Source organism: Trichosurus vulpecula, chromosome 3, assembly GCF_011100635.1.
Source record: "Trichosurus vulpecula isolate mTriVul1 chromosome 3, mTriVul1.pri, whole genome shotgun sequence".
Classification (NCBI taxonomy): domain Eukaryota; kingdom Metazoa; phylum Chordata; class Mammalia; order Diprotodontia; family Phalangeridae; genus Trichosurus; species Trichosurus vulpecula.
The window spans coordinates 395,858,206-395,871,019 of record NC_050575.1 but is presented as its reverse complement, the minus strand read 5'-3'; the positions used below and the strand labels follow the sequence as shown (position 1 = coordinate 395,871,019).

General features: G+C 40.5%; 1 protein-coding gene across 4 annotated transcripts in view; it reads left to right on the top strand.

Annotated features, from left to right (window-relative positions):
- IST1 (IST1 factor associated with ESCRT-III) overlaps positions 1-12,814 on the top strand; it is a 30,236-nt gene that overhangs the window by 937 nt on the left and 16,485 nt on the right. The window lies entirely within an intron of this gene.

Here is a 12,814-nt window from a genome sequence, read left to right as displayed (position 1 = left end):
GGGCCGAGGTCAGCGGGAGCCAGGGCCCGGGGGCGGCTCAGGGCGGCAGGCATCGGTCCGTCGGTCCGCCCGCCCCAGAAGCTTGGCTGCGCCCCGGCCCCCGGGAGTCCCCACCCTCATGCGCGGTGGAGAAGGGCCCCGCGCTCCTGGAGGAGCTGGCCCGGGCGCCTTTGTCTCGGGGCAAGTTTCCCTCTAAGGCCGCAGCCTCGCCTAGGCTACTGGAGACGCGCCCGCGCGTGCCCTGTTGCAGAGCTGCTTCCCCAGTGGGATGGAAAGGGGCGGGGGAGACCCTTGGCTCTCACGGCGTGTCACGAGCGGGGGGGGGGGGGGGGTCGGGGGAGAGAATCAGGAGTTCCACGAGTGGGGGCGTGGGCCTCACCCGGCTTGCCACGGGAGGGGGAAGGGGAAGAAATCATTGCCACGGGTGGGGGGCCTCCTGCCGTGCCACGAGAGTGGTCAGGGGAGGGGGCGAAATACCACTGCGGACCATCGAGGTTTGCCATGGACCCCTTTGTGGACTGTCTGGTGAAGCCTTAAATTCATAGAATAAACTGTTTGGGTATATAAAGAAAACCAGTTATTTAGAAATCCACGTACACTACATTACGCTGAAATTCGTTATCAAGAAGTTAATGTGCCCCAGGTTAAAACCTCCCGCTCTGTTCTGTGGGCATCATTCAATACCCTGTGCAGGAATCAAAACCCCCATCTTTGAAATCGCCACTCTTGGTGTCAGTGTCCATTTTCAGTTTTTTTTTCCTTTGCCATTAACTTTTAAAAAAATTAGCAGTTAATGGAAAAATTGAGTATTGAAATAGAAATCTCACCAGCCCTCCCTTAAACATGTTAGGGGCAGGGAGGGGCCTGTCATTTCTTAGGTTTTTGGATGAAAGCTCCTTTTACCCATTCACCTTGTCTTTGCAACTTTACTATTTTAAAGCAAAGGTTCTTAACCTGGGCTCCGTGAACTTTTTTTTTAATGTTATTTTGATAATTATATTTCAGTATAATTGGTTTTCCATGTCATCCTATGCTTTTTGTTTCATGCACTTAAAAACATCTGAGAAGAGGTCCATAATGAAAAAAAAGGCTGAGAACCTCTGTCTATGACCGGAATGAGTTCAGTCTGGGATCACATTAACAGCCTTTCCATGTCAGAATCAGGGCTTTCTTGAACCCAGGTCTTGCTGCCTTTGAGGCTGGTTATCTATCCTCTAGGATTACTGCTTCGTATTAATATAGTTTGCTGCTAGGCACCTTTGTTTCCTGCTTTTTCATTGTTTCCTTTGAGATTCTTGTTCTTGATTCATTAATAGTTCCCTAGCTCTGTGAAATAATTCTTCAGTTGCCTGTTTGGCTTGACACCGAATAAGTAAATTGATTTAGGTAGTGTTTCTCTATCTACATCTGTTAAAAGGTGTAAAATCTAGAGCGGGTTTTAGCAGTGATGTTTTTAAGGCTTCTGTGTTTATAAATCAATAATTTAGTGATTTTATATAAACAAACACAATTTCTTAAAATTTGGTGAATTGTCACTGTATTCATAGCCTCTGTGATAGTGTTTTGGTGAATTGCAGATAGCATATAATCAGAGCATATACAAAATAACTCAATGAAGAAACAATGAAACAAATTTTAAAATTACTTAGTTTTAAGAACATTTTGAATATAAAAATTGTAAAGTTTTCAGTGGAATTGGGAATTATATTTTCCAATTGCTCATTTTTTCTTCCAGTACACATTAGTAGAAGTTGCTTAGATTGCTTAAGAGTGCTGCTTTACTTGAGGAGGGAGGGGGAGAAAATTTAAAACTTATGTAAGTTAATGTTGAAAACTAAAAATAAATTAACTTAAAAAAGTGCTGCTTTATTAGCCTTATGTGAATCTGGCTTCAGACATAAAACAGTGCTTAATTTGGGCCCTACTGCTTTTGAAACGGATGGGATCAAGCCATTATAGTGTACTTGATATGTAGGTCTAGATTAGAAGTATACAGAATTGGCTGGGCTGTGAATGTAGTAGAGCAAATCTCCTCACTCAATTTAGTACTATTTAATATAACAGGGAAGTCCTAAGTTCATGATAAATATGTTTGTAGTCTTTATTGCTCCATCTAGATTTCCATAAAGGCCGTTGTAAAGTACTTTTGGTTCTGAAGTATTTATTTTTAATGTCTGCATCACCCAAGAGGTAGCTCAGTGAATGACTCGGCCTGGAGTCAGGAAGACCTGAGTTCCGATTCTGCCTTAGACACTTCTGTTTGCCTTGATCCACTGGAGAAGGAAATGGCAAAGCACTCTAGTATCTTTGCTAAGAAAACCCCATGGCCGGTACCATGGGGTCCCAAACAGTAACAATCACACACCTCCTCGTAGAGCTTTCATTTTGATCCACACAGTGATTCCAACCTGGGCCTGTTTTGAAGAGAATGTAAAAACTGAATCTTGATTATGTGAAAGTCATGGTTCATGATTAAAAAAGGTTTGGTCATCAACGTTTTGATTGTAAGTTATGGTGTGGCATAAGAGTAAAGTACTCTGTTACCCATAGTTCTGTTCTTTCTAGTAATTGATACTTTCTCAAATCAGATGACAGTGATTATCCTGAGGAATTATCACCAAAGAAAGCTCAGGATGGTTTGTGGTGTTTATTTTGTTGTATTCTAATTCTTTAAAAATTGATAATCTGTGGTTTTATGTGGTAAGACTACTAATCAGAATATTTGCTGCATTCCCAACTGTATTTAATATGGAGTTTACTGGAGCTGTCTATGGAAAGAAGTTCAGGTCAGGCATACCTCTGTGCCTAATTAGATTCATGCAGATGCTCCTCTGAATCCATTGAAGAAGCCCCTCTCATCTTGGGGAATTCTTGTCCATATTCTCCCATCAATTCTCCACAGGGCAACCCCCTCAAGGCTTTGGAGGCTCTCCTCTAGATATTTTAACATTTTATTGATACCAGTGTAGCCGACCTGCCATCTTTTCTGGTCACATATCCTAGATACTTTAATGTTATTTCTTGCATTCAAGCCGTTGGTAGAATGCCACAGCCTGTTTATGTCCACCATGCATCTCCATTGCTCTTTGGGTCACTCACAGTTTTTATTCTTTAGAGATCGTGGTGTTCTGTGATTTCACAATATTATAACCGGAAGAATATTGTTGTTGACTAAATCTCTAAAGAAGGGTTTCTCTTTCAGTGATAAGTGTGGGGTTAGAGAGAGCACTGCCCCGTGTACCAAGTGCTGTCGGGTCAGCTTTCCTCAGTGCTCCATCTACAGATATATGTCCTGATGAGCCATTCAGGCTGTCCATCTGACATGTTGTAGTCCACATTTCTTATCCACTTGGTTTTTCCGTCTGAATTAAGCCACCTACCATTATCTTGGGTCATTGTGACTCCATTTGGGTAGGCTTGTCTTATATTCATAAGATATCAGTTTAGGGCTGGAAGCCATTGAGTCTAACCCCTACGTTTTACAGATGAAGAAATTGAGGCCAGGGAGGGGGTTTGAGGAGTTGTGCAAGGCCACACAGATATTAAGCATCAGAGACAGGATTTGAACCCAGGACCGCCGACTCTAGAGGCAGTGCTCTTTTTTAGAGTTTGAAGTAGTATCACACGATGTCACCTAAAGAAGAGCACTTGGAGGACCTCACCATCTGTAGGGGATCCCTCTTGGATGCTGATGGACATCTTTCGCAGCAGTAGCGGATCCCTTTGGGGAGCACATATTCCTGTTGTAGCATTTACCAAGGGATACTGTGCTTCTTAACACACATATGGAAAATGCCTCATTGGAGGAGAGCCTTTAAGGTGGCATGCTGCTCTGTCAGTCAAGCTTTTTTAGTCAATAAACAATAGGCAGGAGGAGCCTGTGTTCTCTGTCCCTTCCAGTGAAGTGTATGGCTAGTGTCAGGATGTGATGGAAGCTCTCACCTTCTCCCTTCCCTCTCCCATGTCCTCTATACTCGTGGGGATTGTTGTAACAGGAAGCCGTGCAAACCTGGAACAGTGAGTTAACTTAGCCCCGGGTGAATTTGGGAGTCTTTTTGGGTAAGAATATAAAAGTGGTTTTTAAGACTTTGAAAGGGATGTCCTGAGACCCCAGGGAACATTCTCAGAAATTTTGTAGGAGAAAGAAAGCATGTGAGTCCGTAGCGATCAATGTGCTTTCAATCTCTCTTTCATTCAGTCAGCAGGCATTTTTCAGGCACTTGGTTTATGCCAGGTACTGCCCTACCGGCTATTTTATGGATCAGTAATGCTTATAATCTTTCACTGTCTTCCTCCATCAGGTTTTGCAAACAAATTTATATTCTAAACTACTGCTGCACTTGGCTACCATGGTTTTCTGCTTGGAAAGGAGTTAAGTTATATGCGGCCTGAGCCATTTTGGGGCACTTTTGTTCTCATTGTGGCAGTTGATTTGTAATGGTTAAACTTCTGTAGAAAATATTGACAATCTACATTGATGTTTTTTCCCAGCTATTTTTCAAATTTATATTGATAGCTTGTTGGCATAGGTTAGAGCTCTTTTAATTGTTCACAGTATAGTTTCATCTTTATCAGATTTTTTGTCTGTGAAATTAAGGAGAATACATGGTTCATTCCATTGGTTATAGTTCTTCTTTGCAACTTGACTATTGTGGAAATATGTTTAGTGTGAAGGTGTATGTAGAACCTATATCAGATTGCATGCTGTCTTGGGTGGGGAGGGAAGGGGGGAGAAGGGGAGGGGAATTTGAAACTCAAAAACTTGAGGAACTGAATGTTATAAACTAAAACTAAATAAATTAATTTAAAAAAGAAATTAAGGAGAATAAATGATCTCTGAGATAATTTTCAATCCTAAATTTTTCTTCCAAATTTTGGTTTCTATTGTTGAATTTATGAGGACTTCAAGACATAGCATGGGATGCAGCGAGTAGATTACCAAAATCAGCATAGCGTATTGTTGCCCCCAAAATGCACATCAATACTCCTTAGCTATAAGTTATTAATAGTTAATTGTAATAACATTTCCTTGAAATACTATTATTAACCAAAAGGCAAAAATAGCTTCTTATATACTATATATGTAAATACAGATGTATGTGTATGTATTTACATTTACATGATTGCATTTATAGCTGCTTTTCAGCTGCTATTTTATTAACATTAATTTGTATAATCCAGGATATGAGCCATATACATAATTTTTTTTTTATTCTTTTGGAATCATCTCATGGAGTACGAGGTATCTCACTCTGCTTCCTTCATCAAGTCAGGACACAGGTTTCAGAATCTTTTGAATGAGGTTGACATACTGAAGTATCATCATTACCACTAGTTCATTTCTTTTTTTTTCCTCATTAGTTCATTTTTGTCATGAATAAAATGACAGATTGATAGATAATATTAATGTGATAAATGATTGAAATAGCAAATGTAAACAACTAGGTCCCTGAGGCCTCTTTCTCTTGGGTATGCTACCCATAGTTTTAGGAAAATGTAATTTTCAAAGCTAACCTTCCATAAATTCCACCTAAATCCAAACCCAAGTCACTGAGACTTTGTAGGAATACTGTATCTTACTGCATAATGTTGCACTCTGTATTTTTCCTGTCCAAAAATTGGTTTATGACCTTTATCAAATAATTGTCACATGGCATAATTCTGTTCATCATACTGCTTACAAGGTAAACACAACAGCAGTGTATTCATTAGTGGCATGTGGATATGCATTTATCTCTCTTGCGTTGCGAGCCATCAGCCTAGAATTCTCAGCACATTTTCAGCTTTCAGTTTTAGCTATATTCATGAGTATTCCATGTTTCCTAATCTTGCACGAAAGACAGTCCAGTAATAAATGTCTTTTAAGTAATACCAGCATAAAATCGGTGACGATTTTGTGGTGGAATACGGTAACAGAGGAATGCCCAACCAAGGATGCCTTTTGGTACTTCCTAGCTTCAGCAGTTTGCAGGTCATTTGTATATTCAGTGATTAAACAGCAATTTCTGGATAGTACTCTCAAAGTAAATCTCTATTTCATCTGCTATTGCTAGGTAAGCTATATGGGAATGGATTTATTCATGTTTATAATATAGTAAAAACTGGATTAACAAGAACTCAATTTCTTAAGTTTCCTTCTGGCATATTAGCTTTAGGTGGAAGAAACAAATCATAGGAAAGCTAATACAGTCGTTTTTAAAGGGACATCTCAGGGGTCAGAATACATTCAGCTAAGCATCTCAGACTCTACATGAGAGTTGAAAAATGTTTTATTTAAAACTTTAGGGGGCAGCTACGTGGCACAGTGAGTAGAGCACCGACCCTGGAGTCAGGAGGACCTGAGTTCAAATCCAGCGTCAGACACTTGACACATGTACTAGCAGTGTGACCTTGGGCAAGTCACTTAACCCCAATTGCCCTGCCCCCAAAAAAACCTTTAAACTTTGATTCATTCATTGAGCTAGGCAGGTCCTGTGCTGGGTGCGGGGCACACAGGGACAATAGATGAAACTATCCCTGCTTGCATAAAGCTTACATTCTAACGCGGGAGACCACATCGACATATATAAATCTGTGCAGAATAAATATAAAGTATGGCTGGAACATAAAAGTTTGTGAGGGGAAGTTATATGTAATCAACCTGGGAAAATATGCAGGAGTGTGATTATGAAGAACTTTAAATAACAAAGGAGTTTTTATTTTATCTTAAACTAGGGAGCCATTGAGACCTATGCTTTAGGTACCTAAGTCTGGCAGCTGTGTGGATGCTGGATTGGAAAGGAGACAGACAGGAAGAACAATTAGGAAGCTCTATCTCAGTAGTCCAGGCAGCAGGTAATAAGGCCTGGGACTATGGTGATTGTGGTATGAGTAGAGAAAACTGATTGATCATGAGGGGTGTCTGAGGATGAGTTGGATTGCTGGATGATTGGAAGAATGGTGGTGTGCTGGACAGAAATAGGGCGGTTAGGAGGACACAGGAGGTTTTAGGGATAGTTTTGTTTTGGACATACTGAGTTTGAGATGCCTATGGAATATCAAAGTAGAAATTCCCAGCAGGAAGTTAAAGGTGTAGGACCTAGCTCAGGAGTGAGGTGGGGACTGAAAATATACAATCTGAAAGCCATCTGCTTAGAAATGAACCTGTGGGGGCTGCTGAGATTACTAAGATTGAGAATATTGAGCGGAGAGAAGAGGGGTTAAGGACCTTTCTCTCTCCCATTTCTCTACACACACACAGGCACATACACACATGTATGGGGTGTGACAAGGATATTTCTTCAAAGGTGACTAACAATCAGCTGGATGTCACAAGAACCCTAGAATGAGAGAGGATTTAGAGGAGGAGCTGGTCAACAGGGTCAAATACTGCAGAGAGGTCAGGAATGATGAACATCAAGAAAATGCTGTTAGATATTGCTGTAAAGGGAACATTAGTGACCTTGGGGAGAGCAGTTTGAATCTGGGTTGGGTATAGATGCCTCATTACTATGGATTGGGAAGTGGGTGGGAGGGTAATGAATATGACAACTTTTTCTGAGAGTTTGGCTGTGAAGTCAGGTCAGTAAGCATTAAGTGCTTACTCCGTGGACTGGCACTGTGAAAGGGGGATGTGTGATGGGCTAATAGCATGAGGGGGTGGCAGGGAAGGTGCAGAATTTTTTGTGTGTGTCTGTGTGAAGGTTGGCAGGGTTGGGGGGATCTGGGAACTTTTGATGGCAGGCAGGAAGGAGCCTGTGTTTAAGCTAAGGAGAGAAAGGGATAATGGTTCTATGAAAGGGCAAACTGCCATTGGTGAATAGGGCAACCTCCACTTCTCAATTTGGAGCTAAGGAGGAAAGTATATAGGGAAGGTTTCTGAGGTGATTGCTTACTATTATTTATTCAGTTACATTTAAATTAAAACAGTCCCTGCTATGGAGGAGTTCTTAATTCAGTGGGGGAGACAAACAAGCTATGTACAGGAATGCAAAGGATAATTAATAATTAACAGAGGTGAGGCACTAGAATTAAGAGGAGTGGAGAAGGGAAGGAGAAAGGAAATGCCTCAAAGGAAGCCAGGAGGCTGAGATGAGGAACAAGGACATTTCCAGGCATAGGGAACAGTCAGAGAAAATGACCAGAACTGAGAAATGCATGGAGTATCTTGTTTGTGAAATGACGAGGAGGCCAGTATCACTAGATTAAAAGAGTAGTAGGAGCATGTAAGGTGTAAAAAGACTGGAAAAGCAGGGAGGACTAAGTGACAAAGGGGTTCGAACACCAGAGGATTTTGTATTTGATGCTGGAGGCCATAGGAAGCCCTTGGAGTTTATTAAGTAAGCACTTTTTGACGTGCGCACTTTGAGGAAGATTACTTTGGTAGCTGAATGGAGGATGGACTGCAGTGCAGAGAGCCCTGAAGCAGGTAGACCAGACAAGTTACTGCAGTAATTCAGGTATGAGGGGATGAGGGCCTGCAGCAGTGATGGCAGATTTAGAGAGTGTACCCAGTTCTTCACAACCTGCTGACGCTGAATACTATTGATTTTAATTATTTTTTCCAATTTGAAAGGTATGAGGTATAAGGTATCTTAGAGTTAACTAATAAGACTATTTTTCAAGTGGTTAGTTACAATTTGTTTTGTCTTTTTAAAATTATCTGTTTATATCCTTTGACTAGGAGTTACCACTCTGAGTTTTTAATGGTTCTTTATATTTTAGAGGTAACCTATATTCTGGACCTTTCTGACCTTCTTATCTTCATCAGAACTCTGATGATTTGTCTTAATTCTCTCAGAGCCTAGTTCTCTGATAAAGGAATCTTAAAATTGTCAATGAATGTTAATAGGTTACTTTATTTAGGTATTTTTCCATTTTAGTGAATATTTGAGAATACTTTTACGCAAAGGAAGGATTCTTAGCAGTGGAAACTTTAGGCATCCAGGAAAGGCTGATGAAGAAGCTTTTTTGGGGCAATGATTTCTCTACCTCTTTTAAAAAGTTCTATTGCCTTTTGTTTTTACATGAGGGTCATCAAAAGCATGTAAACAGACCAGCAGGCCCCATGATGGTGACAGACATTTGTGTATACATAATGCGTTCTATTTATGGTCCTCTGAGCTCCCTTCCTCCCCTCCCCCCCCTTTTTTTTTTAGAGAGAGAGAGAGGAGGGTGTTTTTGCTTATCAATTTTCTTAGGTGGACATTCTGGTTTAACCAAGCTCACTGCTTATCATTTACCTCATTATAGTCTTTGTAGCCAGAGTGGGGAGCCTGAGGCCTCAAGGCCACGCTTGGCCTTCTTGCTGGGAGAGGGGAGGGGTTGTTGACTGAGTTCAAATTTGTTCTGTGAAGTTTGGATTTAGTCAAAGGGCTGCACTTGAGGACCTAGAAGGCCACATGTGAACTCAAGGCTGCAGGTTCCCCACCCCTGTCATAGTGCATATTCTTTTGGTTCTGCTTTTCTCATTCTTGTCTCATTTCATATAAACCTTGCCTTTTTTCTCTAAGCTCTTTAAATTCCTAATTTCTTGAAAGTACAGTAATTTTCCATCATGTTCATATAACACAATTTGTTTAACCGTTCCCCAGCCAATGGATGCTTACTATTGGTTTTCAGGTTGTTGAGGGTTTTTCTTTGGCTACCACATAATGCTGCTATGAGTATTTTGTTGTGTGTTATATATTTCTTTCTGTCGTTGACCTCCTAGAGTTATGTATATTGGGTAGTTCTCTACTAGATACTAATCTTTGTGATTAGAACTTTGATTAGAATATTCTGCTTAATACATTGAATTCTCCTAGTGGTGTAGGTTGATCAAAACTGATCACATCAGCAGGTGTAGGAATCCATTGCTGGGGGAGCTGTAAATTGGTCCAGCTGTTGTGGAAAGCGATTTAGGACTGCCCCCAAAGTCATTGAGCTGTGTATACCTATTGACCTAATAATACTATTAGTAGCCTATGCCTGATGGAAGAAAGTGGAAAAGGTGGATTTGTACAAAAATACAGCTCTTTTTGTAGTTGCAAAGAACTGGAAAGTAAGGCGATACACATCACTCAGAGAATGACTGGCCAACTTGTGTTACGTGAGTGTAATTGAATCCTAACCGATATGATGAAAGAGACGGTTTTCAGAGAGACCTGGGAAGGCATGAATCAGTTGATGCACAGTGAAGTGAGCAGAACCAAGAAAACAATTTATACGATAGCAGTAGTTCTGTACAGAAAAAGAAAATTGAAAGACTTGCCTCTGCTTAATGCAGTGACCAATCAGAGATCCAGAGAACTGGAGGTGAGGCACACTGCTCACTTCCTAACAACAGAGTAGTGATGAACTCAGGGTGAAGAATGAGACCTGCATTATCAGTCAGGGCCAGTAAGTGATTTTTTTTTTTCCTTGACTATTCATACTTGATACAGGCAGGGAAAGATTAGGAGTAGGTAGAGGAGAAGTTAGATAGGCTTAGCATAATAGGGGGAGAATAAGAAAAGAGGGTCATTGAAGCAGTAAGTGTATAGAATAGAAGGCAAGCAGGACAGCTTTGAAAATAACTGAATTTATTACACATGTAAAAAGATAAATAAGTTGTAGTACAGATTCCCATCTTAATGCTCCTCTTATTGGGTGTCTATTAAGTTCAGAATTAAAAAATAGAGAGTACCTGGGATGGGGAAGGACTTCAAAACCACATCATAGGAAGATAGATCGAAGGAACTGGGAACGTGGAGCTTGCAAAAAAGATGACTCAGTGCTGATATGATCATTTGAAGGGTTCATATGTCAGGTGGAAGAGAGATTAGACTGGGATCAAATGTAAACTCTTTGGCATTTAAAACCCTTTATAGTTTGCCTCCAGCATACCTTCCCAAATTATCGAACATTATTACTTTTCATGCGCTTTACACTCTAGTCTTATATGACATTTCATCTTACCATGATGTTGTCCTGACTGTCCCTTAGGCCTGAAGTGCTCTCCTTCATCACCTCTGTCTCCTGGAGCTTAATGCCCTTCAAGACTGCTCAAGTGGCACCTTCCAGAAGTCTTTTCTGACTCTACTGTTTGTTAGGCCTCATCATTTCTCCCTACCATAACTGTATTTACACTAAGTTGTATTACCCTGTATTGGCTTCTCTGGAAGCATGTTGTATCTTTCCAGTAGAACTGGAGTGCTTCCGAGGTCAGGGACTGTCTCTTTTGTCTCGGTTTCCCATATACTAAGCATAATGCCTGCCACGTAGCAGGCGCTTAATAATGTCACCTTGCCCTGGTCTGCCTGGTCTTTCCTCAACATTAAGAAGTCCATGCCACTATCCATTTCCAGACCTATCTTCACCACCATGATTGAAAGAAGATACAGTAAGACTCCTATAGTTTTCAGCTATATTTGTGGAGCTCCTGGACTAGAGAATCTTAAGCATTCTTTTATTTTGCTGTGTAATCTGGAACTATAGCCGAAGTGTTTTAAGATTATCCTTACTGTTCAATGTTTAGGAAAAAAAAATTTGGGAAAAGGAACATCACTTTCTGAAACATATTTGTAATTTGTACAATTTCTGCACTAACTGCTTCGAAAATCATAGGAAAAGTTGTTTTAGAAGAATCAAGGAGTTGTATTGGTCTGATAAATTTATATTTGCAATCATCTTTTGAATGTTAACCATCTTTTTATGCTGGGAATTCAATTAAACTCTGTTTTGTGTTGAATTTTATAACTTAGTCTAAAATTATGCCGTAGTTGATTTTTGTATAGGAGATTTTGTAGCAACTTCAGGCAACAGCATTATAGTTCTGACCTGGTAGTCTCTCATGGCACTGTTTTAGTTAATACTGTCTCTGGTGGAGTGTATTCCTATGACTACCTTATTCCTTACTAGTTTCTAGTTTAACTACTGAATTTTGGATTGCCCACTGAGAGATGATTGATGGGTGGTGGGCTTTAGGATGCCTGGTAAGAAGATAAAAATATATTTGAAGGAATGCTTTTCATGGATCCCCTGCCCCCCCCACCCCGCCCCGCCCCAAACAAAGTAAAAAAAGACTTTGGTTCACTTTTTTTTCCTGTACCTCTTCTTGCATTTGTCCACTTCATTTATTTATTTATTTGTTTGTTTGTTTATTTATTTTTGGCAGGGTGATTGGGGTTAAGTGACTTGCCCAAGGTCACACAGCTAGTACATAGTACATGTGTCTGAGACCGGATTTGAACTCAGGTCCTCCTGACTCCAGGGCTGGTGCTCTACTCACTGCACCACCTAGCTGCCCCCATTTTAAAAGGAACTAGCTTTTATTTTTAGAGACTGAGTTGTTTTGAAGATAAGTGGGAAGATTATTTGAGAGAAATAAAAACTGCCTTGTCTAAAAAGAGAATATAATCTGAGGGTTTATGAATTAGTGGTTGACATATAATGGTAGAAACTAAGCCCTATTTTTTTTTAATACTCGCTCGACTTATTCTTTACTGGTTCCTGTAAGTCTTGTTAGAGTCTCCTGTTTAGGATCTGTCTGGCATGGGATAATTATTCTCTTGGATGGTGCAACATATACCTTTGTGGCCCTCTTCTCTCTCCCTAGCCCCCTCTCTCTGTCTAACTCTCCCTCTTTCTCTGTCTCTCTCCTTCCCCACCCCTTTTGTACACAAGTGGAATGTTGGTAACTGATTTGTACAGTCTTTGGCACCAGCTTCTTCGTGAGGGCTGAAACTTGATGAACAGGAAATGAGAAATCCAGATGACAGCATCTGACTCATTTGTTTCTTAGTCTCATTTCTTCCCCTCTATGTCCTTTTGGATTTTGGGAGACTTAGGGGGTCCTTGTAGTTTCTTTTCCTTG